A 27395-nucleotide genomic window follows, 5' to 3' on the forward strand; every position below is an offset into this window, starting at 1 on the left:
CTCACGCTTTACATACAATGTGCTTTCTGTTGGACTGTTACGAAAGCCTCGTTTAACCAAATGAGTGTCAGCTTTCTCATACCAAGCACGAGGAGATTGCTTCAACCCATACAAAGCCTTCTTACATTTGCACAGTTTGTCCTCTTGTCCTTTTATGACAAAACCGCGAGGCTGCGTTACATAAACTTCCTCAAATATGTCACCATTCAAGAAAGCAGTAACAATGTCTGATTGATGTACATCCCAACCAAAATGAGCTGCCAATGCACATAGAAAACGCACAGTAGTCATACGACAAGTGGGAGCAAAAGTCTCTTCATAATCTATGCCTTTTTGTTGTGCATAACCCTTTGCAACAAGTCGAGCCTTATGGCGATCGATCTCACCATCCGGCTTGCGTTTCAACTTGTAAACCCACTTCGTACCAATGGCCTTTTTGCCAGGAGGCAATTCACATAAAGTCCATGTGTCATTCTCTATAAGTGCATCATATTCTGATTTCATGGCAGCAATCCAATTTTCTGAATTCTGTGCTTCATCAAAAGACAGAGGCTCCTCAACATCATGTAAACTAGACACAGCCAAAGCATAACAATCTGATGCATAAGATGCATGGCGAGAGCCTGAACGAGTACGACTAGATAAAGGTGCATCCAATTTACTGTCACGCAAAGTGTGCACCAGCCATTTTGGCATACCTCTAGCCTGCTCATTTTCAGTCCTTTCCTCATCAAGTACATCATGTACATCTGCATCAGTAATAGGCTGTTCTAAAACATTTTCAGAAACCCCCATAGGCTGTACATTTGCCTCATTGGAACTTACATTCGTATTTCCACCACTGAAAAGAGGCAACAAAGTGTCATAAATGTCCTGTGAGCTTACATTACTGTCTCTAGTACATGACAGCAAGGGTTGAACAGAATCTTCCACAAACACTACATCCCGTGAAACCAAAATACGTTTTGTTTGCGGGTGATACAACCTGTAACCTTTGCTTTCAGCACTATAACCAACAAAAATACATTTGACAGCCTTATCATCCAATTTTCTGCGCTGCACTTGTGGCACCAAAGCATATGCCAAACAGCCAAAAACACGCATGTGCTCAATAGAAGGTTTTCTATCATGCCATGCTTCATATGGAGTAACAGACTGCAAAGCTTTCGTAGGACACCTGTTAAGTACATAAGTGGCACACATGATGGCCTCAAGCCAAAAAGAATGCGGTAAAGCTTGACTTTTGACCATACATCGTGCCATTTCCGTTAGTGACCTGTTTTTCCTCTCAGCAACACCATTTTGCTGAGGTGTGTAAGGCACTGTACATTGGTGTTTTATCCCACGACTAGCCAGAAATGCATTAAATTCATGAGACATATACTCCCCCCCTCGATCGGAACGGAGGGTGCCCATAGTACATTTTGAGACATTTTCAGCCATAGCCAAAAATTGTTTGAAGCACATAAAAACTTCGGACTTTGCTTTAAGCGGAAATACCCATGCATGCCTGGAGTAATCATCAATGAAAGTCACGAAGTACAGGTAATTGCCCAAGGACGGAGTTTGCATGGGCCCACAAACGTCACTATGCACAAGCTGCAACCTGCATGTGGCCCTAACTGAACCATCCTTTGGAAACTTAGAACGCTGCATTTTACCCAGAATACAGCCTTCACAAACATGTTTGATAGGTGCTTCAAGAGGCGGCAAAGAAGCAACCATATCAGATTTCTGCAAACGCAGCAAACTGGCAAAATTCAGATGACCAAAACGTGCATGCCAAAGTTTTGCATCTGAAATAGCCCTTGAATCTGCAACAGCATTTGCAAAATTTTGTCCACACTTGTCATACAAAGTGAGCTTATACAGCCCACGGCACAAAAGCCCAGATGCAACAATTTCATCACCAAAACTGAGATCATGAACTGTACATCTGTCATCCACAAATTTGACTACAAGTCCAAGTCTAGCAAGTGCGGATACAGACAATAGATTCTTCTTGATCCCAGGTACATAAAGTGCATCAACAAGTGTGAAGGAACTGCCATTAGCAGCAGTGAGCACAATCTTTCCAACTCCCTGAACTGGATAAGAGGCGTTGTTGGCACAAGTGACTGAATTCCCATGAGGGACAGACTCGAGAGAGGTAAACAATTCACGATGTGAGGTAATGTGCTTTGTAGCACCACTGTCGAAATACCACACATGTGAATCTGCAGCAACTGACAAGCATGCATCATGGACAGCAGGATTGTAAGTGCACTCTGCGCTAAAAGCCCATTCTGCATCAACATCAGCATCAAAATCTCCTTTCACAGAAGACTCAACAATGGCTGCATTTGTAGTGGAACCAGCATTTGCAGTGGAACCACCCTCTTTCTTCTTAGCCTCTTTGGCCTTCAACATAGGACACGACTTGATCAAGTGATCATTGGCTTTACAATAATGGCAACGCATCTTCTTTTTGCCCTTATCACCAGAATTTCCAGACGAAGTGCTGCCAGCAGAAGCATTAGGAACAGAATTTTTGCCACTCGCAGCAGAACCATAAGAAGTGGCTGCATTACTGTTACCACCCTTTCTTTGAGAAGCAATAAAAGCCTGTTCAACTGCACGCTGCCTAGTCCTGTTTTTTCTAGAAAGTGACTCTTGCAACAGCAATGTGCATAATGCATCAAACTTGACAACTTCAGGATTTCCTTGGGTCATCAGTCTCCAAGTACTAGCAAAAGTCTGGTAGGAATCTGGTAAGGCATCAAGAACAGTCTGCACAAGGGAACTGTCAGAAATGACTTCACCTGCAGAAATGAGTTGCTCATTGATATCCTTGACACTAGCAAGGAAAGTGTCCATATCATCCTCCTCATGCATAATCTTCGACTCTAGCTCTTTACGCAGTAAAGCAATTTTAGCCTCATTGCGGCTTGCATAAAGACCTGCTAGAATATCCCAAGCCTGTTTTGCAGATTTTGCTGAACGGATGTGAGGAATAATGGTGCGCTTCACAGACAACGCAATCAATGCATGAGCCTGCGCATCCTTAACATCCCAACGAGCTTGTTCTGCTGTAGGCAAAACAACTCTAACAGCTGCAATCCTTGCAACAAGACCTGCAACATCCTCAATATCGCCTACATCTTTAGAACCAGGACGTACATCAATGCCCTGCACAATGTTCCAGACACCTTTTGACACAAGAACGTGTTGCATCATATAAGCCCACATAGGGTAGTTGTCCCCATCCAACCTGTCCTCAGCAGCAAACATCTTGAACACATCTGTGTTGTTGTTGTCAGCCATGGTAAATGCTGCACCTGATGTGAAAACTGCCCGAAAATAGGAGAAATGGAGCGGGAACAACTTGTGCTATATAGCACAAACCGTAGAAGACTATAAGGCACCTGTTATGCAGAAAACGGCACTGACAGAAAATCTGCACAAAATGATGAAATAGCCTGTGCAGTACTGCCCGTAGTGGAAACGGAGGCCGAAATGAGCCCAAATCAAAATTCTGAGCAGACCGAGCTCTTCAAGCTAGCCCAAAATATTTGTCGACCTGCGAACGCTTGCCAAAGCTCACTGAAATCGGAGAAAGTGAGCAGGCGTGTGCTGGAGCAGCTGGCGACTAAGCCCGGGAGAACGTGACCTGCTCTGATACCAATTGTTGGAATTAGGGTTGCAGAGAAACACACACAGCTTGGAGAAGACGAAGGAAGCTCAAGGCACACAATAGAGAGTGTATTCCTTAGTGTGCAATGGAAAGATAGATAGCCCTAGAGTGATGGGCGTATATACAATGCACGGGGGAAAAAACCTCCTAAAGAGGGAAAAAATGCCCCGGCGGTCCTAGTGTGTTCACACACATCACTACCACATGTATATGGTAACAATAGAGACAAAAAAATATGAATCTCTGTAATCTCTCTCGGAACCTGCCCCAAGTCTGGACCCACAATATCTACAAACGGTGGTAATCTTTTGAAAGTTCCTTTAGGCTCCACAAGCATTTTCTCACCACTCTTCCAAGTTGGAAAGCTTACATTTGACCAATCACCCTCATCATTGGAATCCCACAAGATAGGGCCTTCTGCCTCCAAAATCTCATCTTTACACTCTTCTTCCTCGCCCATGGATGCATGTTCATCTCCAAAATCATCAACATCTTGCATAACATCCACAGGTCTACCTTTGTTTATGACATGTTTCTGTGAAGTGCCCCGTTTCTTCAGAATATTGTTTCCCTTCTTGTGAGCATGACTACTGTCAGCACGAACATTTTGCCTCCTTGCATATACCTCCACAACTCCAACATCACAATGTCTTACAAGACCACCCTCATCACCAGAAATCCCAACAGCTACTTTGGCATGAAAGCTAGTACCGAGGCATCCACATTAGTTGGCGTCCGCATGACTACCAAAGCACTCTTTTGCATGTACTTCCCTTGGTCGGCCTAGACCCACAATGTTCTTCTTAGGAGGTCGAGCTCTCTTAGCAACTAGAGAGGGCACAGTAGGCACTCCAGCAAGAGGCAAGCTTGCAATAGAAGCAATGTGATACACACCCAAAACATCCATAGCCAAAGATTTCTCATGTATATCCACAAAATCGGGATTCAATGCATCATCCATAGCATCCATCACATTGCTCATATAATCATCCTCAAAAGGCATTTCAACTGCACCAGACGCAAGTAGCATGTCCACATTCGATAATCCATTTGACTTTACATTAAGAGCATCCCTCTTTTGTGATGCCAAAAACTCTGCCAAAGTAGACTCATCATTTACATCTACAATGCATTGACGAGTTTCCACCCTTGCATCAGCAATCGAAAGAAGATGCATTCGCAAGGACTCCCATGATAGCATGTACACAGTAGAGTCTCCTTCAAAAACACATTTGAACAATTTTTTGCGTGCATTGAATGACAATATCCTGCGTGCATAACATTTTTCTTGCCAATCAAGAGGATGGGTTCGCTTTGCCCTTGCAAGCCCAAACTCTGTGGCCGGATACAGCAACTTGTGGCCTTCTAAAGCGTGACAAAATTTCAAGGAGGGTTGACCACACCCTAGCGTAGGTGCAGCCGAGAGCAACGCTTCCCCTTTTCTCGCCATGGTGCCTTGTGAACGATTTTCTGCAGCGTTGTTCGACTGTGTTTCTCTGCGAGAAATTCGACTAGAGAACGGTTTGCGGCTCACTTATGCTAGCCAGGCTTTTTTGCTAGGTTGGGTAAGTGTATTATGGCACATTTTTGGGGTCAATTTGAACCATTGGATAGCCTTGCCCATCTGATGGCTCCCCTTTGCCAACCCTCTCCCCTTCAAGGCTCCATAGCTAAAGCCATGAAAGCATAAAAAAGTCACCCAGAAATGCTTTCATTACAAGCTAATTAGAAAGTTTTTTCGCTTTTAAAAAAATTGGGAAATTTTTTCAAGTCTTGAGAGACAACCTAGGCTAGCTTTTCAGTCAGTCTTGATAAATGCTCCCTTCCAAAAAAATCACGCCTTTTAAAGTGTTTGCAGGGCATTTTAGTGTCTCAGGACACTTTAGTGTCCAATTACAGGACTAGTGTTAAGATTCTAAAAATACCAATTTCTTCTACTTTTGGACAAGTTTTCATTGACTTTTAGCCTATCAAGCCTCTGTAAATGGCTTTGTACACCTTTTTCTTTATTATGGAAACTGGGAACCTTACAATCACCCCAACTTAAGAAGTTGAGATGTCCTCATCTCAACCAAAGCTAGGAAAATATTTGAGAAGAGAGACTCTGTCTTCTCAAGTAGCATCTTCCATGGGATAGTCCTTCCACTTTACTAGATGTTCTTTGATTACTCTATTTCTAAGAGCTCTTTCTCTAGTTTCAAGGATACAATCTGGTTGGATTTCAAGCACGCCCTGCTTTTGTATTACAATTTGTTCATCCTCTAAGACAAGATTGGGATTTGGGATTTAAGGCTTTAGAAGTATGATATGGAATACATCCTGAATTTTGATGTGTTCAGGTAGCCCCAATCTATAAGCCTGGTCACTGATATACATGCATGCCCATAGAGAGCATTGACAGCAGACATCCCAATGTTTCTATGAGAGGCAGAGCTATAAGAAAATTCCACCAAATAAAAAAATTGTATCCACTTGAGAGGTTCTCTACTACAATAGGCTCAAAGGATATCTTACTTGATTTACCCATTCTGTTTGTCCATCAGTCTAAGGATGATATGGTGGGCTAAAATATAGTTGTGTTCCTAAAGCTTCAAATAGAGCCACTCCGAAACATAGAAATAAGCTTTGCATCCCTACCACTTATAATTCTTTTTGGAAGCCCATGAAGTCTAAAGATATCTATAACAAAGAGACAACTTGTATCGGATGATGTTTAAGTGGTCTTTAGTGGTATTGGGTGAGATATTTTGGTGAGCATGTCTACAACTACCATCAGGGAGTTGTACCCTTGAACTGTGGAAAGACTAGTGACAAAGTCCATACTAATGAACTCTCACTTCATTTGAGGTATACCTAAAGGTTGAATATTTCCTCACATCATCACCCATTCATCCTTGTTCCTTTGACAAGCAAGAAATTGCTTGATTTAACAAAGTACATCTCCCTTCATTACATAAGAATTAACTCCTTTAGGGAAAAATCCTTAGGTATGTAAAGCCAACGCTTGTAGTAGAAATGACCATCCTCTATAGAATGGTCCTTAACCAGTGCTCTTTTCTTTGTCGTTACGCTCTCTTAGCCAAGGATCTATAGAAATTGAAGATAAGCTTTATCTTCTTGTGAGTATTCCCTAACCTTATGCAATATTGGAATGTTGGCCATGGAGATTGCCCAAAGGAAGGCCTTTCTAATGAGGGCATCAACAACCACATTTTCCTTACCTAGATTATACTTTATTTGAAAATCATGTTCCTGTAAAAGCTCTATCCAATGTCTTTGCCTTATATTGAGTGTTGGTTGGGGAGAAGATCCATTTTAGGGTTTGGTGGTCACTGATTAACATAAATTGATGTCCCAAAAGAAAATGTCTCCACAACTTGAGAGCCTGAATGACATCCAAAAGTTCAAGATCATGAGTTGGATAGTTCAACCAAGACCTATTTAGGAATTTTGGGAATTCAAGTCCCAACGCTATTAAGAAACTTAGTATTTTTGTGTAGTTTGAGCTTCCTCTATTGACAGTTACACTCTATGTTTCATATACCCCTTAACACATATCTATAGGGATATGTGTATTTATATTCATACTTATATGCATCAACTATTATGACATCAAAAGAATGAGGGAAGCATGGCACTAAACTCAATTTGCATTATACAACATTATTCATGTAGAAAAAGTTCTTTGAATCAGTAGCTCAAATTTGAGACATTAGCATTAAAGAATTGGCTATATCAACACACTCATGGAAAGAATCTACAATGATAATAATAAAAAACAAGAATTGAAGGGACCTCAAAGTAGTGTGGTGTTTAGAAACACTAAGATAGAAAATAAAATCCATTTCACATGTTTACATGGATCCAAGTATTTTACAACTCATCCGAGGAAATGATTATGTCAAGAGGCTCAATGACTATAAATACATCATTAAACTTTGCGTTTTCTCATGTATTTCTCCAATACGTACAAGGTTTCTCAATCACAAGCTGCTTCATTTACCAACATATTTCAAGTATACTCTCGTTTGTCCCTTGCATAGATCCAACCAAGTAACCATGCAGTGATTGTTCTCTCCAAAAAACTTTGAAGCTCTTCTATTGATTGATTCCACATTTTTGGAAAAATCAAGTAGGTTCCGGGCATATACCACATTACACTGTAAAGAGCCTTGTCAACAATTAAGGTATTATTTCCATCCAAATCATGAAAAATTCTCCATGCTACATCCAAGTTCTTGTGGTATACAAATCGATATCCAATTAGAAGATCTATCTTTTGGCATGCTGCCTGTCCTGCTATGACATTAAATTTTTGATGGTGTTGTGGAAATCATAACTCAAGAATATGACGAGTCCTTTGCAATCTATTAGTGCTCCAAATCCACACCTCAAACCATTGCATGCAAAAATCAAGGAAAGTGAATGCATCTTTGCAAATAAAATGACACACATTTGTACTCTCTTCAACGAGATGCATATGTTTTTCCCAATCTGGGCATACATCACCATGTTGCATTTCAATGGTCTTAAGTAAAACACCATTGAGTTCAAGGATCAATACTCTTCTTTGTTTTCTATAGTATCTTAGGGTGGTGAAATCAGTTTTCTTCTAGGCCTATGAGTCCTCAATGACATGTGCCACCTCAATAGTAAATGCTTTGTACATTTGAAATCAAATTTATATGCTTCAAAATCTTCTGTTCCAAAAAAAAAGGCATGGTGGTCAATGGAAGAGATATTATTTTCAATTAGCACATTGTGCACCAAAATTATTTATTTTATCCATGATATATATAGACTTAAACCTTGAGAAGACAACAAAAGAAATTTTTTTTCTTCAATACACAGAAGAAATCTTGTACAAAGAGCTCCAACCACAAAGATAAAAGAGAGACTTCTTTTCCAAGGTTGAATAACATCTAGCTGATGAAATATAAAAGTGTACATATTGGGTTCATGTTCAAATAATTGGACCCAACACATTGTTTTGGTCAAAATCCTCTTAACACATTTCCACCACTCTAGATGTATGTGAACATTCCAAGTGATTGAGTCAACGCGCACGCCAAGCCCTTACTGGTTGTTTCCTCCACCTGCAATAAAAAATATGCTAGATCATTAGATAACAATTTGATTTTATTTTTTATATTTTTTGATAAATCTAAAGTGAGTCCTACCCATAAGCTTAAGTAGGCCTTTTGTAGCTTTGATATGTATGCTTTTGTTGCAACTCCGCTAATGAAATGACCACGACCATACCCTAAGCTAGTAGCATAAGCAATAGCATGTTGATCACTCAAATTTTTTGTTTTGTGAGACAAATTTAACAAGTTCAGTTGGTTTGGAGATAATAGTGGCACACCAAACTTGGATGCCAACATAGTTGGATCCTTGCTTAAGGAGTTTACTACTTTCTTGCCCCTACTTTCTTAACATAACTTAACTTGTTATTGCACAATGGTAGCTATGAAGATGCACAAGATGAGCTTTCCACTTCGACTGAATTGTTGTCAAGTTCTTCCCTTAGAACTTGGGCATTGAACATGCCCCATTCTTCCATAATGTCTTGAAACTTTGTAAATAGGTCATGAACCTCTATGATTGGAGATTGTCCTAGCCTATTGAAGTGAAATAACAGATCGAATGTCATCTGCATTATTTAGATTTAAAAGGTATGATAGAAGCTCATTGCAAAGAAGATAGTCAGGCCTCCCTTGAAAACTTTGAGGATATAAATTCATGCACTTATACCAAACCCTCAACAAAGGCTTAAACATAGCCTCAACATTAGGCTTATCCGGTCTATACACTTTTTGAAGATTATGGATGTAGCAATCTTCTTGTCTCCATACCATAAAGAAATGATGTTTTTTATGTGCATGTTTTTCAAGAGTGTTCACAAAAGTGCAAACATTCTTTTGTAGCATGGTGGAACAAATACCAACATGAAAGTACTGACATATCTCATCCAAAAATTCAAAACAACCCGGGCGAACAACAATTGTGGTGTGACCAAGGTCAATTTTGACACAATTTGTACATGGATGCCTCGTCTTCTTTGTTGAGTAAAACTCCATTAAGATCAAGAATGAGTGCATGTTTCTTCATGCTGATTGCATGAGCAATATTTTCTGCATACGACACAAAAGAATGATAAAAATTTAAGGTTTTTCACTTATAAATCTCAAAACAAGGGAGCATATATCTGCAGCACACAATTGTAAATTACACACGTTTAGTTATGTCTCATACTCCCATACTCATCTATAATGATGTCTCCTAAAAGTGATTGCATTTCTCTATTGATGTGGGAAGATTGAAAGACCAGTTTATCTCCATCTCTCTCAAAAGAATATAAGTTTCCAAGTGGCCTACGTTTTCGTGTATCAGGACGTAGCTCCTCAATGTTGATGTCTACTTGTGGCACACCGGATCCTTGATTTTGAATGTCAATTTCACCTGTAAAGACAACATAATAGAATTTTGTATTATCTTCCAAAAAGTGCCATATCTATACTAATCACATTGAAAAAATAAGTACCTTTGTTTTTCTCACCAACTTCAATCCCTTGCTTCCTTTCTTGAATGCTTTGGACTTTGTTTGTATTTGGTGTCGCTTTTCCTGTCCCTTTGTCAATTTTTTCTTGTATGTCCTTGGTTGCAAGAGTCACTTGGAGCTCTTCATTGGCTTCACCTTCTTCTCACTACCCTCTGCATCCTTACCTCTTTGAGGCATGTTGTTAGTGTCGTGTGAAGGTTTTGGAGAAATTTTCACAGCAAAATCACTTTGATGCTCTACCACCACCATCTCCTCTTCACTATTCCTAATGTCACTTTCATGAATTTGGGTCTCTCTAATTGTAGGTAGCATGTTCTCGCTCTCTTTAGTCATGTCATTTGAAGTTTTTTGAGAGGTTTGTTCTACAAGATCACCTTTATGAAACTGGGTCTCTCCAACAATGGCGGGTAGCACTTGTGCTGCTTGAGATATGTTTTCTTCGTCTTCTATTTTGTTGTCTTCATCTGAAAGATGAAAAAAACCAAATTTTTACCTATTTAGAAAATAGTCTAGTGGATTTTCAATAACCATAGAATCCATTTCATTTCCATCATCTAACCCAGACGTTTTATGCTAGAAAGGCTCCATTTAGCACATTAACACAAAAATGCTCACCTAGATGATACCTAAAGCACATTTGAAAGTGAGGCTTAATCTTAAGCTCCATCCTAAGGCTTAAATCTCAAAGTTTAAGCTTTTGTTTCAAGCCTAAAACTTAAGTCTCAAAATTTATGATTATGTTTGAAGTTTAAAATGTAAGCCCTAAGCCCCTTTTAGTCTTCATCATTCACTATGTGAAAACCTTTTATATTATGTGCACTCAAGATCTATTTATAAAACCCCTTATCTATGAATTTTTCAAGGTATCAATTAATTTTCTTCATAATCTATAAGTATTTTGTTATTTGTAACATTTTTTTGCTACAATGCTCATGAGACTGGACTCATATGGTAGTGCTACACTAACATACAAAGGCAAGGTTCGAGCTTAAGTTTGATCCTACAAAATAAATTTCAGTTTCTTGTTATAGATTACGACTCTTTCTTAACATATGTAATCGCTACAATAGGATATGAGATTGTGAGCTTCACTTGGATGTACCGAGGTAGGATTCTGAGACTCAAACTTATGTTCATGCCTAAGACTTAAGTCTTAACCTTAAGCTTATGTTTCAAGTGTAAGGCTTAAGTCTCAAGCCATGTCTAGTCTCAACGCATTCACTATGTATAAAATTATTATATTGTGCACATCTAGGGCCTATTCAAAAAACCTCTTAACTATGAATTTTTCAAGGTATGATCCTTTTTACTTCATGATCCGTAAGTATTGCTATTTGGAAGATTATATTACTACAATGCTCTTGAGATAGGTCTAACATGGTACTGCTACACTAACATGTGGAGGCAACGTTCAAACTTAAGTTCGAGCCTACAAACTAAATTTCAATGCCTTGTTAGGTACAAAGACATTATGAGTTTCACGTAACATATGAAAGTGCTACACTAGGATATGGAATTTCAAGTCTCACTTAGAACAACTCAGACAGGACTTTTGTAAATGAAGTTCATACACAAGTGCTTCACTATCTCTCCTTGTTAAGCTTGAACTTAAGTTTTGAGCCTCATTAGTGTTTGGTAATGCTTCATTATTGTCTCACCAAAACCAAAATTTCTTACTCTTAATACACATATGTTTGTTAGCTATGATTTGTCAACATCCACAACTAGACTCATTTCTCCAACATTGTCCCCCCTCCCCCCCCCCTTCTTGATGATCAAAATTCGTATCTTCTTGAACTTCACTATCATCCGTGTTGTCTACATTATCATTGTCTTCATTTCCATCAACATCCTCTCCACTACTTTGTTGCTCATCGATGTCAAGATTGTTAAGGTCTTTTTTTTTTTTAATCATCCAGCTCCACTGTTTGTCTCTCAAGTGATGCTTGACTTGCACCACACCACTCCTGCAAGGACGGATCGCTCTCCAAAAGACTAGAGCATTGAGATTCTAACTCCATTGCTTCAAAATCATCTTTACATAGAGCAATTGCCCTTCTCTTCTTCAACAAGCTTTGCTCCAGCACAACTCCACCGCAAAAAAATTCCAAAACATAGCTTTGCTCAGGACAAAACCCTATGATAAGGCCATCAATGAAGTTTCTATCAATAAATTCATGATCCTTGCCACAAGAGCCTGAGAAAAAGACTCTTTTTGTATGAGCCTTGCCAATAGCCTCAAATCTATCAACCTTGCTAACAAAAAGAGCAACCATTGCAGAGTCCACAGTTCCATCTATCCATGAATCATCTCTTGTTGCTTGGATATTTCCATATTCAATATGGACATTTGTTGACTGGCTAGCACTACAAGAGGCTATTCATATTAGCGACGCTCACACAGCGACGCTCAAAAAAAAAAATCCCGGCGTCGCTACGAGCGTCGCTATAAGCGTCGCTATGAGCGTCACAAATTTACTTGTAAATTTGCGACGCTCATAGCGACGCCGGCTGGGCTAAGAAAAATAACAGAGAGCGCCCAAAAACTCAGATCTCAGATCTGAGTTTTTCGGCACCCTCAAGCAAGGAGCAGGTAACGCTCTCCCTTTCTCTCTCTCTCTCTCTCTTTCTTCTCCACACACACACACACACACACACACACACACACGAGGAGAGGAAGGAGAGCCAGGTATGCTCCTTTCCTCTCCTCACTCTCATGTTCCCTTCCCCTCTTTCTCTCTCCCTCTCTCTCTCTCTCTCACACACACACACACACACACACACACACACACATAGTGTTTTTGAGAGAGAGAGAGAGAAAGAGCACAAACATAAACAAAAACGCACACACACATACACAAACAAAGAATGCACACACACATTGAGAGAGGAAAAGAGAGAGAGAGCATGCATAAACAAAAAACGCACACATTGAGAGAGGAAAAGAGAGAGAACATGCATAAACAAAAAACCGAACATTGAGAGAGGAAAAGAGAGAGAAAACATGCATAAACAAAAAAACGCACACACATTGAGAGAGAAAGAGAGAGAAACTAATTTAACGTCGTAGGAAACTAATTAAAATTAAAAGACCTAAAGATCTAGCGGACGAGGAGTTGAACTCAAGACCTATTATTCAAGAGGGAAATGGCATAACCAATCTATCATACTTGGCATGGGTGATAGAAAGGTTATACCATTTATCTCTTTTTATTGGTACACACATCCACACACGCGCACACACACAAGAAGAAAAGAGTTATAACGTCTTAGGAAACTATCCTAAAAGACGTTAAAGATTAGGTTAGATGTAGACTTAAGTTAAATTAGATTTAGGTTTATTTAAGTTAAATTAAATTAGATTTAGGTTTATTTTTAGTTAGATTTACGTTTATTTACACTAGATTTAGATTTTCGTTATATTAGATTAGATTTAGGTCTCCATATATAGACTGCAATGCCTGCATGAAGCGGGTGAAGAAAGCCCTCAATGGAATATAGGATATTGCTGCCTTCACTCATGGTGGGTCCGTCGATCCAAAAGTACTGGTGAAATGTCTTCAGAAGATAGGGAAGAAGGTGGATCTTCAGGGCGGCAAGAGTCACTACATCCCCGACAATGACCATCTAGACAACCTCTAGTCATTCAACAGCAACTGCAAAGTTAGTAACAAGAGCAAGAACGGTCCAAAGGGCCAATTGCTGTCGTCAGATGTGGATGGAGATGAGGCAGCGTCACCGCCGGAAGTTAACTCTCACATCTTTAGTGATGAGAATGCCAACTCTTGCCAAGTTATGTGAAAAATTATGTGTTAAATCAGTTTTAAGGTTCTTATAATCCCTGTTAGTTTAGTTCTTTGTTTTTAATATAACATAATTTACGTTAGATTTAGATTTATGTTATATTAGATTAGACTTAGGTTTATTTAGGTTTACCCACACACACACACACACACACACACACACACACACACACACACACACACACACACACACACACACACACACACACACACAAGAAGAAGAGACTTTTAACGTCGTAGGAAACTATCCCAAAAGACGTTAAAGATTAGGTTAGATGTAGACTTACGTTAAATTAGATTTAGGTTTATTTTTAGTTAGATTTACGTTTATTTAGATTTACGGTTATTTACGTTAGATCGAGTCCACGCAAGAATTACTTACGGTTTAGGGTTTAGAGTTAGACGAACAGTGAAAAGATCTACTGTGAAAAGATGTTAAGATGCTGTGAAGTGCTACAGCTAGAGAAGAGGCAAAGGGGTTTTGTCCACTACATGCAGTATCATGTAGACGTGGGTCTGTAGATTTCTTGTACCCACAAATATAGGTATTGACCAATAAAGATGAGATTATAACCCGGTGGTTCTGATCTCTGTGCACCTCTCGACCGAGGTGTGCGGGGATTGGACATGACTAGAGAATGTGAGGTAGAGAGAGAGAGAGAGAGAGAGAGAGAGAGAGAGAGAGAGAGAGAGAGAGAGAGAGAGAGATAAGACGAAGAATGCCAATAGAATATTAAATTTGTTGTCCAGGTTATAAGATTTTTATCCTCATTATGAGTAGTGACGAGGATGTGGGACCGTGCAACCGAAACACCTATCTCTCAACGAGGGTCTTATGTCCTTGTAATCAATGCAAGCATGCTGTGCGACGGACAAGACGTGTTTCTTTGCAGCACGTTCGCGAATTTGGCAAGTTCGATCCATCTATTATCGATCGAGTTGTTGCTAATTATAACTCGTTGGACTCTGACGCTGGCCAACAAGGAGCAATCTTGCAACCCAATAGACGTGTTTGCAGGCGCTTTGGTCAAGCAGCATATGTGAGGCCACAAGATGTAGCCTCTGACATCTCGGGGGATGATCATGCAGAGCACATTCCCAACGAGGCAATGTTTGAGCCCGAGATTGATGAAATGATTGAGACGATCATGGATTCAGAAAGGCTTATCTATGATGATATGAAAAGTGAAGCCAATATGCCATTGTATAATGGAGCACGTATGTCTAGATTGAAAGCACTCCTGGTTCTTCTCAACATGCAGGCAAAGTTTGGATGGAGTGACACTAGCGTCACAGCGCTTTTCAGGTGATCTATTACAATTAGTTTACTTTAATAAAACTCTAAATGTATAATGATCTGATAGATTTTTACACGACTGTATCGTATTTTTATGTTGTGTAGATTGCTTAAAGAGCACATACTACCAGCTAACAATGTGATGCCAGATTCCCGAGATGAAGCAAGAAAGATTTTGCGAAACTTGGGAATGGATTACAATTCTATCCACGCTTGTCCTAATGACTGCATTCTTTTCAGAGGGGAATACATAGACATGGAGAAGTGTCCGAAATGTGATTCCGAAAGATATCGAGTAGATCTCCACGGGACAAAAATTCCACAAAAGGTTTTGCGACATTTTTCTCTGCTTCCTCGCATCAAGCATTTCTTCGAATGTAAGTCCATGGCCGCCCTAGCATCATGGCATGAGGAGAATAAATCTTCGGATGGTGTGCTACGAATTCCTGCAGATTGCGTAGCCTGGAAACATATAGATGGAACATGGTCGGATTTTGCCAGGGAAGCTGGAAATTTGCTCTTAGGCCTGGCTATGGATGGCGTAAATCCATTTGGTCAAAGATCAACATCTTACAGTGTATGGCCCGTTGTCATCGTCAACTACAACATTCCCCCGTGGTTGACTACGAAGAAGGGGCACCTATGGCTAAGCTTGATTGTGCCAGGGCGATATAAAGTGGAGAATATGGATGTGTATCTTCGTCCACTATTGGAAGAGCTACAACAATTGTGGATCGGCATAGAGGTGGTGGATATGAGCCGACACACAGGACGACGGAATGCTTTGATCAGAGGCATTCTAATGTGGACCATGCATGACTATCCCGGGCTAACAGAATGCTCAGGTGATCTATTGACACTCCTCACTCAGACACTGTAAATCTTGTTTTTTCCCATAGTTGATCTATTATCATGTGTATACATGCAGGGCTTCAAACAAGCGGATACAGAGCATGTGTCACATGTGGACCTAGACTGAATGCACGTAGGGCGCCCTCACTGAAGAAGCAAATCTACGAAGGTCATCAAGCGTATCTTCCAGAGAATCATGTGTTACGCGACGGCTTTTTGGGAAGAGAGCCACCAAGGATGTCTGCACAAGCATGGTTAGAGCAGAAGGAGATGTGCGATGACGGATTGCCTCCTAGGATGAAGAGACTATCTCTATGGTACGAGTTACCATACTGGCCCCGACTCATGGTCAATCACTTGCTTGATCCAATGCACATATTCAAGAATGTGGGTAATCTACTATGGGACCATCTGACCGGCAAGAAAGATACTTTGGGAGCCAGAGTTGACCTTAGAAATGTGGATCGTATGGAGCAATATTGGCCGCAAACAGCGTCTGATGGATCGATAAAACTCCCTAAAGCACCATGGATTTTCACAGGAGCCCAAGAACGCAAAGTAAAAGAGACCATTTGATCTTTGCGGACCCCCACTGGCGTAATGCACTCGCTCTGAACGTGGTTTACTAAAGAAGGAAAGCTTACCGGTTTGAAGTCACACGATTGGCATAAAATGTGTCAGGTACGTTCATAGTGGACTTTAATATCATTGCATAAAATGTGGACTTTAATATCATTGCTGCACATACTTTACAGTTTATTTTACCGGTTGCCATTGAGGGATGTTTGTCTCTTGACATCCGTAACACAATCTACAAACTTGCAAAGCTGGTGCAATGGATCTCACAAAAGGAGATCAACGTAGACTCCATACCATTCGCCAAACTAAATGCTGCGGAGCTTGTGTGCATGTTTGAGAAACATTTTCCTACTACCATGCTAACCATTCAGGTGCATCTTCTTGTTCACATAGTTGATGAGGTGGAAATAGCTGGCACAATTCATTCCAGATGGATGTTCTTCTTAGAACGTTTCATGAAAACGCTTAAGGGATATGTGCGTCAAAAGGCACGTCCGGAGGGTAGTGTGGCAGAAGGTTGGTTGGTATCAGAGTCCCTAGTGTACATTGGAGAGTGGCTAGACGGATTTGATAAAGCCCGGGACACGCTATGGCGAACCATAGATGATGAGCGCATATCTGGGATTGTCATGTGCAATCTCGGTGTTGAGAAGAAGATGACGGAAGATCTAGAGGCTAAAATCAACCGATTTTGCATGCTTCACAATCCAGTGATGCAAAAGTGGATTTCACAATATGAGGATGCAAAGCAAGAGCGACAAAGGGCACGAATCGAGTGGAGACGGGGAAGACGACCACCGATGCACTATCCGACGGGTCTGGAGAGCCTACCAACATTCATGAGCTTAAGATGGTTGCACAACCAATTGAAAAGCGCACAACAATGCGGTGACGAAGTGACTGAGGAACAGTGGGAGTACTCTCGGGGTTGCGCAACCAAGGTAAGTTTGCAATGTACGACTAGCTAGTGACTTTATTTCTAAACGTTTGAACGGCCACTCATAATCTTTGTTCGTTGTAGTATAAGTCATACACAGCGGCATGGTGTAAAGGTCGACATTTTAGGGTGGAACGGATCGACAAAAAGCGTTTTACTCAAGATTGTGGAATCATGGCAAAATTTGAACAGTCTAGTCGACGACGTTCCTCTGATGCAGATCCTGTGGTGGCGGAACTCACTTACTTTGGCACGCTACAAGAGATTTTGAGGATCGATTACAGAGGATTTTTTGTCGACTTGTTCGACGTGCAATGGTTCAAGATAATTATGGAGGGTCGCAATGCTACTGTGCGTAGAGGAGAGTCTGGTTTTCTTGAGGTGGATTCTACTAAGAAATGGACTGACCTAAGAGACACTTTCGTACTACCTGAGCATTGTGAACAAGTAAGTATGTAAATAGTTAACATCCCCCTTTTACAAGTTATGTGCTTGAAAGCTCTCATGTAAGTTATGGCTCTGGCAGGTAATATTTCATCCTACAAAGTCTACATCAAACTGGTGGTACGTCATAGAGGTAGCCCCTCGTAGTGCAAGGACGTATGAAGGCTACCATGTGCCAATCACAACGGCATCAATGGAGGAGATCACAGAAGATGCTCAATCAGAAGCCGCTGCGGTGGTGCCAGACGAGCATCAAGATGCTACTACTCTATATGGGGTGCATGCAGAGGAGCTACAAAATGAAACAGAGGATATGTGTTTAAACGGAGAGCTCTATATAGATATAGGAAGTTATGTTGAGTTATGCGAGGATGAGAGAGAGATCTCTTAAAGCCACAAATATTGTATTTGAACAATTTTGCTCCGTGTTGTAAAAGCTCTGGCTCTCTAAGTACTTTCCATGGTGTATAACGCTCTTTTCTACTCGCGCTCACATCTTTTGTTTGAAAATTTTGAGTTTTCGACTTGCCTCTTCTATCACTCAATTCATTGCGTCATTGTATTTATATGCGTCATTACGTCATTGTATTTAATGGTCTTTGCGTCATTGTCTACTCTATTCATTCAATATTAAGTTTAAATATTCGTGTGTTTAATCCAGGTATGGATGATGAGGAGTTTCTTTCTTCTTTGTCACTGCAGCAGAGACAGTGGTACGTGGAGCGTCATCGCTCTGGCGCATCATCGCACGTTCCTACTCCATCCGCATCTCCCTCTCTTTCGGAGCATTCGGCGCGCTCCGAAGCTTCGACGTCGACGAGACGATCTTCACACTCGGCTAGACACCGGCGCTCTAGTGGTGGCGGTGGCGGTTGTTGTGGGGATTCCGCCGCCGATGCCTCCACACCGCCTCGTGTTCAACGAGGCTCTTTACCCTCCCCTTCTTTGCCCGCCCCCACACCAGCCACAGCATCGCCATCTACGCCAGGTTTTGCGCGGCTGACTGTTCTTAGCAGCTACACACCTCTACCTACTCCGCCAGGAGCCACCCCACTCGACACTCCTCGCTTCGGGGCCCAGACGCCGATGGAGACACCTGACGTCCGTACCCCCATCGACACGCCGCTAGAGACCCCTGCCGGGACACCCAGGTTCACGCGTCACCGGCCAGAGGGCTTGCCTTACTCCGTCGACTTCAGCGGCGGCATCATCATGGATGATGACGACAAGAAGGTGATCTCGCGCATGTGTGGTCTTTGGTCTCAGCTGTTTAGACACTACATACTAAACAAATGGAGTGAAGTACCAAGTGATTTAAAAAACAGAGTCATCAGCATACTTCATGATGAGTTTCCCGTTCCAACACGGGATCAGTGCTTGAATGAAGACCTGATGAAGATTCGAATGCGCGAATACTGCAAACACAAGCGTTCCGAAGTGCAAAAAGCAATCAAGCATGGGTGGAACAGGCCAGATTGGCTGGCCAAAGAAGATTGGAAGAATGCGAAGAAAGCAGCGCGCGAGAATCCCGACAAGTGGAAGCAACAAAAGGATGCAGCCAGAGCGCGAGTAGAGGCAGGGAGCTCGCACCACTTGGGGAGCGGTGGATGGGCATCATTTGAGGCCGATTTTGTAAGTGTTTTCGCATTGCTCTTTATGTTCGATAGTTTAGGGTTTATGAGTTTTTTAATTCTAACATAATGAAATCTTTGTATGTTTTGACAGTGGTCGATGACAGGACGTGATCCCACACCTTACGAGCGCGAGTACGCAGGCAGGAAGGGCTTAAACGCCCTGATGGACATTCTCAGTTCTCGCGGCGGCATGGTTAGTATTAGGGTTTACTCTTTTCTATTTTTTGTATTGTTTTATAAATGTCGTTATATGTTTATACTTACTGAAAGCTATCTTATTGTCTTTTTTTGCAGAATTCGACAGATACGCCGCTTGGACGCGATGAGACGTCTGACTAGACGACGTCAGTTTAGCCGTAGCTAGATAGCATTAGTTTAGGGTTTCTCATAGCTTATGTATCATGAGACGGATTTTATACGTCTTTTTGAACCATGTATATTATTACATTTGTCACTGCAGTTCATTTTGCCAATCAATTCTTTATGCCTATGATGTTGTACAATTGTCATTATTACATTTGCCAATCAATTCATTTTGCCTATGATGTGTACAATTGTCAATTTTACGCTTGTCAATTTTGCAAACAATGCGTCTTGTGGGTGACTATTTTGGGTCTATTATCTACCCTTGCACTTTTTTTAAAAAGTGAATCAAGTACAATATGGTTGATGGGTGGCAGGGCATTCAATGCCCTCTCACCAAAAAAAAATTCTCTCGGGCGTCGCTATAACCGTCGCTATTTATGGCTATGTAGCGTCGCTATGACCGTCGCTATAGACTTCTCTGTAAACGTCGCTATGAGCGTCTCTATATAGCGATGCTTATAGCGACGCCTATAGCGACGCATATAGCAACGCCTATAGCGACGCTCTCGTAGCGACGCTATTAGCGACGCATATAGCAACGCCTATAGCGACGCCTATAGCGACGCTCTCGTAGCGACGCTATTAGCGACGCCGGGGGTTATAAAAACCCAGTGTATTTCTGTCGCTAACAGCGTCACAAGAGCACACAACCTCTTGTAGTGTAGAAACCCCTTCAACAAGCATTCTGATATTGATGAAATCAATGAAACACACTAGCACATATTCGTATTGTGCATTCAATGTGTTTAGATTGAGTGCCAAATTTGCAAAAAAATCTATAGAGAGCTTTTCTTTAGTACCATGAAGATCCAAGACGACCAATTGAAATGGTACGTGCTCTGTATTGCAAAAGTCTTTGATCTTTCCCATATCAAAGCCCACCCCTTGATTCTCCATGGAATAGACTCATCTTGAGATGATTGAGGAGAGTTACTACCCTTTTTGGAAGTGAGGGTGGAGTCTTCTTTGCTCTGTTGAGGGAGTCCTTGACATATTACTGGATATAGCTTGTCATTTGATTATACTCATGCTCTCCTAGCTTGTACTTCTCACAAACTTGCTCCCAAGATAAATTTTCCCTTGTCAAATCAAAGAAGAATGATATTATTGCTTCTTTCAACACACGATCTATTTTTAGCTTCCAAGCCATCTCATCCATGTCCATTCTATGAGGGGTATGCTTGCTCTTCTTTAGCAAGATGGTTTTGTCCAGGATTGCATTTTGTAGTTCAAGAACTTCTTTATTCTTGAGGCCTAAAATGCACCTGAACAATGTAGGTGCCAGTGTTGTTGTGCCAGGTGCTTGTTGAATCTGACCACCCTTCATAGTTAGAAATTTAGGATTTTTGTTGGAACCTTCGTGAATTGTTTCTCCCTTTGTATTTGGTAGCAAGCCTCGAGCATATTGTCTCATGATCTTGACCCAATTCTTCCATATCTTCTCATCACATAGAAGAAAATGCAAGTCGGTCTTGACAAATCCCTTTTGAAGTGTGTGCTCTGTTGTCTCAACAAAGGTCTGCACAATTGAAAATTCCAACATCAATATTGACAAGGCTCTAACTTGTGGGATTGAGACGCATACTAATACGTTCAAGCCTAGCTAGATTGAATTGTTTCTTTATATGCTCACATACATCTATGCAAAGTCCAAAATACATGGGTATATGTAAGTGGGGCTTAAACTTAAGTTTGAGCCTTGCTTGTTTGTGCTATAGCCTCGTATGCAAGTGACACTAAATATTAAGTTAAAACCTCACTTTAAGTTCTAAATGAGCACATGGAGGTCTTGCTTGAGCCTATGATAGACTCTAGTTTACAAATAGATATTGATTAAAAAGACTCACATCCATGTTTTCAAAGAATCAAACAAGTACCTTCCAAGCCTCAAAGTCCTTCTTGGTTTGGTTGACACCAGGTGGTGGCTTAGAAGGACAACCATTTGCATACCCTTGTGCTCGTGCTTGCATAAGTTGGTCAAGAAATGGCTCCTTTTGCATTGACATTGCAACAGATAGATTCGCATCTTTGGAGATTTCATGAGAGATCTTTGGTGGGCAATTGAGAATAATCTTTGATCGTCTATATTTGAATTGTTGACACAGTTGAGCGGTAACCTTTGCAACATTTGCACCCTGCAAATGTTTTGCAACACTAATGGAGTGTTTTCTAGAGATGATCCAGTAATCAACATTGCAAACATCCTCTTTGGCAAGTTTGTCAAGAGGATTTTTTTTGGAAGGATCACAAGGCATCAAAATTGCTAGTATCTCCTCTTGCTTTGGTTCTTGAATGAAGTCCAAAGTCAAAATCCTAACCCAATCTAGATTTAATCTTTTGTACACATAGTTTGATGGAGCAGGAAAACACCTTGTCACGTCAATGCTAAAGACTTCATTAATCCCAAAAGGATAGAATCCCTTCTTGATTTCTAAAGAGGTCAGTGCCTTGTTATCTTTGGATGGAGTTTCCATGTCCATCAACTCCTCTTCAGAAACCTCTTTTTCTTCTCCACTCTTTTTCATCTTCCTCTTTGCTAGTTTTTGTCGATCTTCCTCAAGAGTAGAATCATCCTTTGCCTTTCTTTTTCTTTTGAGTCCTTGTGCATCTTGCTCTTGTGAACCTTCTTGCTCCTCTAAATTAATGGTGGCAGTGATCTTCTCTACATGTGTTGAAGCGCTTGCACGGGCACCTCTTGATGTTGCAAGTGGACTCCTAACTATGGCTTTCCTTGTCTTCTCCACAACTTTCTTAGATAGTGCCCCTATTGGTTTCTTTGCAGGTACAATCTTCTTTGGTAAGCTCAAGACTCGCTTTGCATGTTTCACTGCCTTCACTAGGTCTTCCACACAGTCCACACCTGATTCTTCTTGATTAGTGAAGTTGGAGATCTTCAATCCTAATTAGAATTTTCTTTTCCTAGTTTGCTACCATTCATGTCTGCTACATGAAAAGTTCCCAATGATAAGCAAAACTTGTTTGCCTTTGTGGTCTCTCCAATAGGTAGCACATTACATGCAAAGCATGGCATTGCTGTTGCATCCACATCATCTTTGACACCCACAACAATCCCCATGTCTCCATATTTCATATCACCTTGTGACAAATATAGATGGATGTCACCTTTGCAGTTTGCATCTGTATCGTAGGTATCCACAAACCACTTCACTCCTTCTTCTTTTGTTAATTCAAAGGTCTTGTCAACCTTTATTCTTGGAGTAGTAGTTTTGGCGTGAGTGGACATTCCAAGAACATCGAGTGTGAAGACTTGTGCACCTTGCTCTGGTATACTTGGTACATTGGAAGCCTCCATTCCTGAAACAACCAAAAAGAAAAATATTAGAACCTAAACAAGGAGCATATGTTTAAGTTAAATAGTACATCTTAAAAAAAACACTAGCATGTGTAGGCGAGGCTCGAACTTAAGTTTGAGCCAAAAGATGTTGTTTTGTACCCTTGCTAGCCACAAGGATGTCATGAGAGTAGTCTTGCAAGTTAGTGCTACATTAAAGTCGAGCCTAAAAGTGAAGCTCTATGATTTTTCTAGCCAGAAGGATGTCATGAGGCTAGGTATGCACCCTAGTGCTACATTAGCATATGGAGAGGAAGATCAAACTTAATTTTGAGCCTAAAAGTGAATTTTTCTAGCCAGAAGGATGTCATGAGGCTAGGCATGCACCGTAGTGCTACATTAGCATATGGAGAGGAAGCTCAAACTTAAGTTTGAGCCTAAAAGTGAATTTTTATTCCTTGATGCACTTGAGGCTTGAACTTAAGATCGAGCCTAAAGGTGCTATTCTATGCCCTTGATAGCCACAAATATGTCATCAAGCTAGCCTTCCATGCTAGTGCTACACTCGAATATGAAGGTGGGGATCAAACTTAAGTTTGAGACTCTTGTCATTGGTAACCAGAAGGATGCCATGAGGCTAGAATTAAGTTCAATCCTAAGTGTTTTTCTATTCTTGCATGAATCCTAAAGGGACTTAGTGAATCTAGATTTTCATGATAGTGCTATACTAACATATCTAGGTGAGGCTTGAACTTAAGCTCAAGCCTCTTGCCTCTGGTAGCCACAAGGATGTCCCTCGGCTAGCCTTACACCCTAGTGCTACAATAGCATATGCAAACAAGGATGTCATGAAGCAAGCCTTGCATCCTAGTGCTAAAGAATATGCACTTGAGGCTCGAACTTAAGATCGAGCCTAAAGGTGTTCTTCTATGCCCCTGGTAGCAACAAGCCCTGCATGCTGGTGCTACTCTAGTATATGCAAGTGAGGATCGAACTTAAGTTTGAGCCTACTGGCATTGGTAGCTTCACAGATGTCATGAGGCTAACCTTACACCCTAGTGCTAAAGTAACATATACAGTTGAGGCTCAAACTTAAGTTCAAGGCAGACTTGCTATATTAGCATATGTAGGCAAGGTTCGAACTTAAGCTCGAGCCTCTTTCCCTAAGTAGCCACAAGGATGTCATTAAGCCAGACCTGCTACAATAGCATATTTAGGCAAGGTTCGAACTTAAACTTGAGCCACTTTCCCTAAGTAGACACAAGGATGTCATTAAGTTAGACTTGCTATACTAGCATAAGTAGGCAAGGCTCAAACTTAAGTTTGAGCCTCTTTCCCTAAGTAGCCACAAGGATGTCATTAAGCTAGCCTACAATAGCATATGTAGGCAAGGTTCAAACTTAAATTTGAGCCGCTTTCCCTAAGTATCCACAAGGATGTCATTAAGTTAGACTTGCTATACTAGCATATGTAGGCAAGGTTCGAACTTAAGTTCGAGCCTCTTTCCCTAGGTAGCCACAAGGATATCCTTCGGCTAGCCTTACACACTAGTGCTACAATATCATATGCAATTGAGGCTTAAACTTAAGTTTGAACCTAAAGGTGTTGTTCTGTTCCCTTGGTATCCACAAGGATGCCATGAAGCTATACTTTCATGCTAGTGCTATACTAGCATATGTAGGCAAGGCTCAAACTTAAGTTCGAGCCTCTTGCCCTTAGTAGACACAGGGATGTCATGAGGAAAGCCTTGCATCCTAGTGCTACACTAGCATATGAAAATGAGGCTTGAACTTAAGGTGCTATTCTATACCCATGGTAGCCACAAGGATGGCATTAGGCTTGCATTCTAGTGCTACACTAGCCTATGCAAGTGAGGATCAAACTTAAGTTCGAGCCTCTTGGAATTAGTATCTCTAAAGGATGAGTGTAGACTTACTCCCTAGTGCTACAATAGCTTATACAATTGAGGCTCGAACTTAAGCTTGAGCCTCAAAATGTTTTTCTTTTCCTTTGGTATCTACATGAATGTCATGAAGCTATACATGCATCGTAGTGCTATACTGACATTTGTAGGCAAGGTCTATACTTAAGTGCAAGCTTTTTCCCATTGTTTGCCACAAGGATGCTATTCTACGACCTTAGTAGCTATAAGGATTTCATGAGGCTAACCTTTCACCCTAGCGCTACAATATGAAATACTCAAACGTTAGCTTGAGCCTAAAGATATTTTGCCTTGTCCTTGATAGCCACAAGGATGTCATGAGGTTGTGCCCTTGCATAGTAGGGCTACACTACAAGCAAGGCTCTTTCCATTGGTAGCTACAAGGATGTTATGAGGTTGTGCCCTTGCATAGTAGGGCTAACCCTAGTGCTACAATAGCTTATACAATTGAGGCTCGAACTTAAGCTTGAGCCTCAAAATGTTTTTCTTTTCCTTTGGTATCTACATGGATGTCATGAAGCTATACATGCATCGTAGTGCTATACTGACATTTGCAGGCAAGGTCTATACTTAAGTGCAAGCTTTTTCCCATTGTTTGCCACAAGGATGCTATTCTATGACCTTAGTAGCTATAAGGATTTCACGAGGCTAACCTTTCACCCTAGCGCTACAATATGAAATACTCAAACGTTAGCTTGAGCCTAAAGATATTTTGCCTTGTCCTTGATAGCCACAAGGATGTCATAAGGTTGTGCCCTTGCATAGTAGGGCTACACTGCAAGCAAGGATCTTTCCATTGGTAGCTACAAGGATGTTAGGAGGTTGTGCCCTTGCATAGTAGGGCTAACCCTAGTGCTACAATAGCTTATACAATTGAGGATCGAACTTAAGCTTGAGCCTCAAAATGTTTTTCTTTTCCTTTGGTATCTACATGGATGTCATGAAGCTATACATGCATCGTAGTGCTATACTGACATTTGTAGGCAAGGTCCATACTTAAGTGCAAGCTTTTTCCCATTGTTTGCCACAAGGATGCTATTCTATGACCTTAGTAGCTATAAGGATTTCACGAGGCTAACCTTTCACCCTAGTGCTAGAGTATGAAATACTCAAACGTTAGCTTGAGCCCAAAGATATTTTGCCTTGTCCTTGATAGCCACAAGGATGTCATGAGGTTGTGCCCTTGCATAGTAGGGCTACACTGCAAGCAAGTCTCTTTCCATTGGTAGCTACAAGTATGTTAGGAGGCAAGCCTTGCATCCTAGTTCTAAAGAATATGCACTTGAGGCTTGAACTTAATATCGAGCCTAAAGGTGTTCTTCTATGCCCTTGGTAGCAACAAGCCCTACATGATGGTGCTACTCTAGTATATGCAAGTGAGGATCAAGCCTACTGGCATTGGTAGCCACACAGATGTCATGAGGCTAACCTTACACCCTAGTGCTAAAGTAACATATACAGTTGAGTCTCAAACTTAAGTTCAAGGCAGACTTGCTATATTAGCATATGTAGGCAAGGTTCGAACTTAAGCTCGAGCCTGTTTCCCTAAGTAGCCACAAGGATGTCATTAAGCCAGACAGGCTTGCTACAATAGCATATGTAGGCGACGTTTGAGCTTAAATTTGAGCCGCTTTCCCTAGAGCTATTATGCTCTGGCCCTGGTTCAGTCTCAAGCACTTGCATGAGGCAACGTTATCATGCTAAAATATCCACAATAAGCTCATGAGGCCACACTAGAGTCGAATATGCTAGTGCTCTGAGAGCATTAGAAGGTGAGGTTTAAACTACATCAGTTCATTGTTCTAGTTTCTCAACAAGGAAACAAGGCACCAAAAACGAGCTAAATATCAAAAGCAAAGAATCTATGTCAAGTGGAAATGTCACACTCAGTTCCCAACCAAGTAAGTGTTGTTATCTATCTTTTTCTTTAAGTAGATTAATTACTTAATTATAGGTTTAAAAAAAGTTAATTAGAGTACTTATTGATTAAGTACTCTAATTAGAGAATAGCCAC

General features: G+C 41.0%; 1 pseudogene; it reads right to left on the reverse strand.

Annotated features, from left to right (window-relative positions):
* Positions 1-4062: 4062 nt before the first annotated feature.
* Positions 4063-4580, reverse strand: LOC147439331 (uncharacterized; annotated as a pseudogene).
* Between the last annotated feature and the right edge of the window lie 22815 nt (positions 4581-27395).

Source organism: Adiantum capillus-veneris, chromosome 16, assembly GCF_014529385.1.
Source record: "Adiantum capillus-veneris isolate H3 chromosome 16, ASM1452938v2, whole genome shotgun sequence".
In the NCBI taxonomy this organism is placed as follows: domain Eukaryota; kingdom Viridiplantae; phylum Streptophyta; class Polypodiopsida; order Polypodiales; family Pteridaceae; genus Adiantum; species Adiantum capillus-veneris.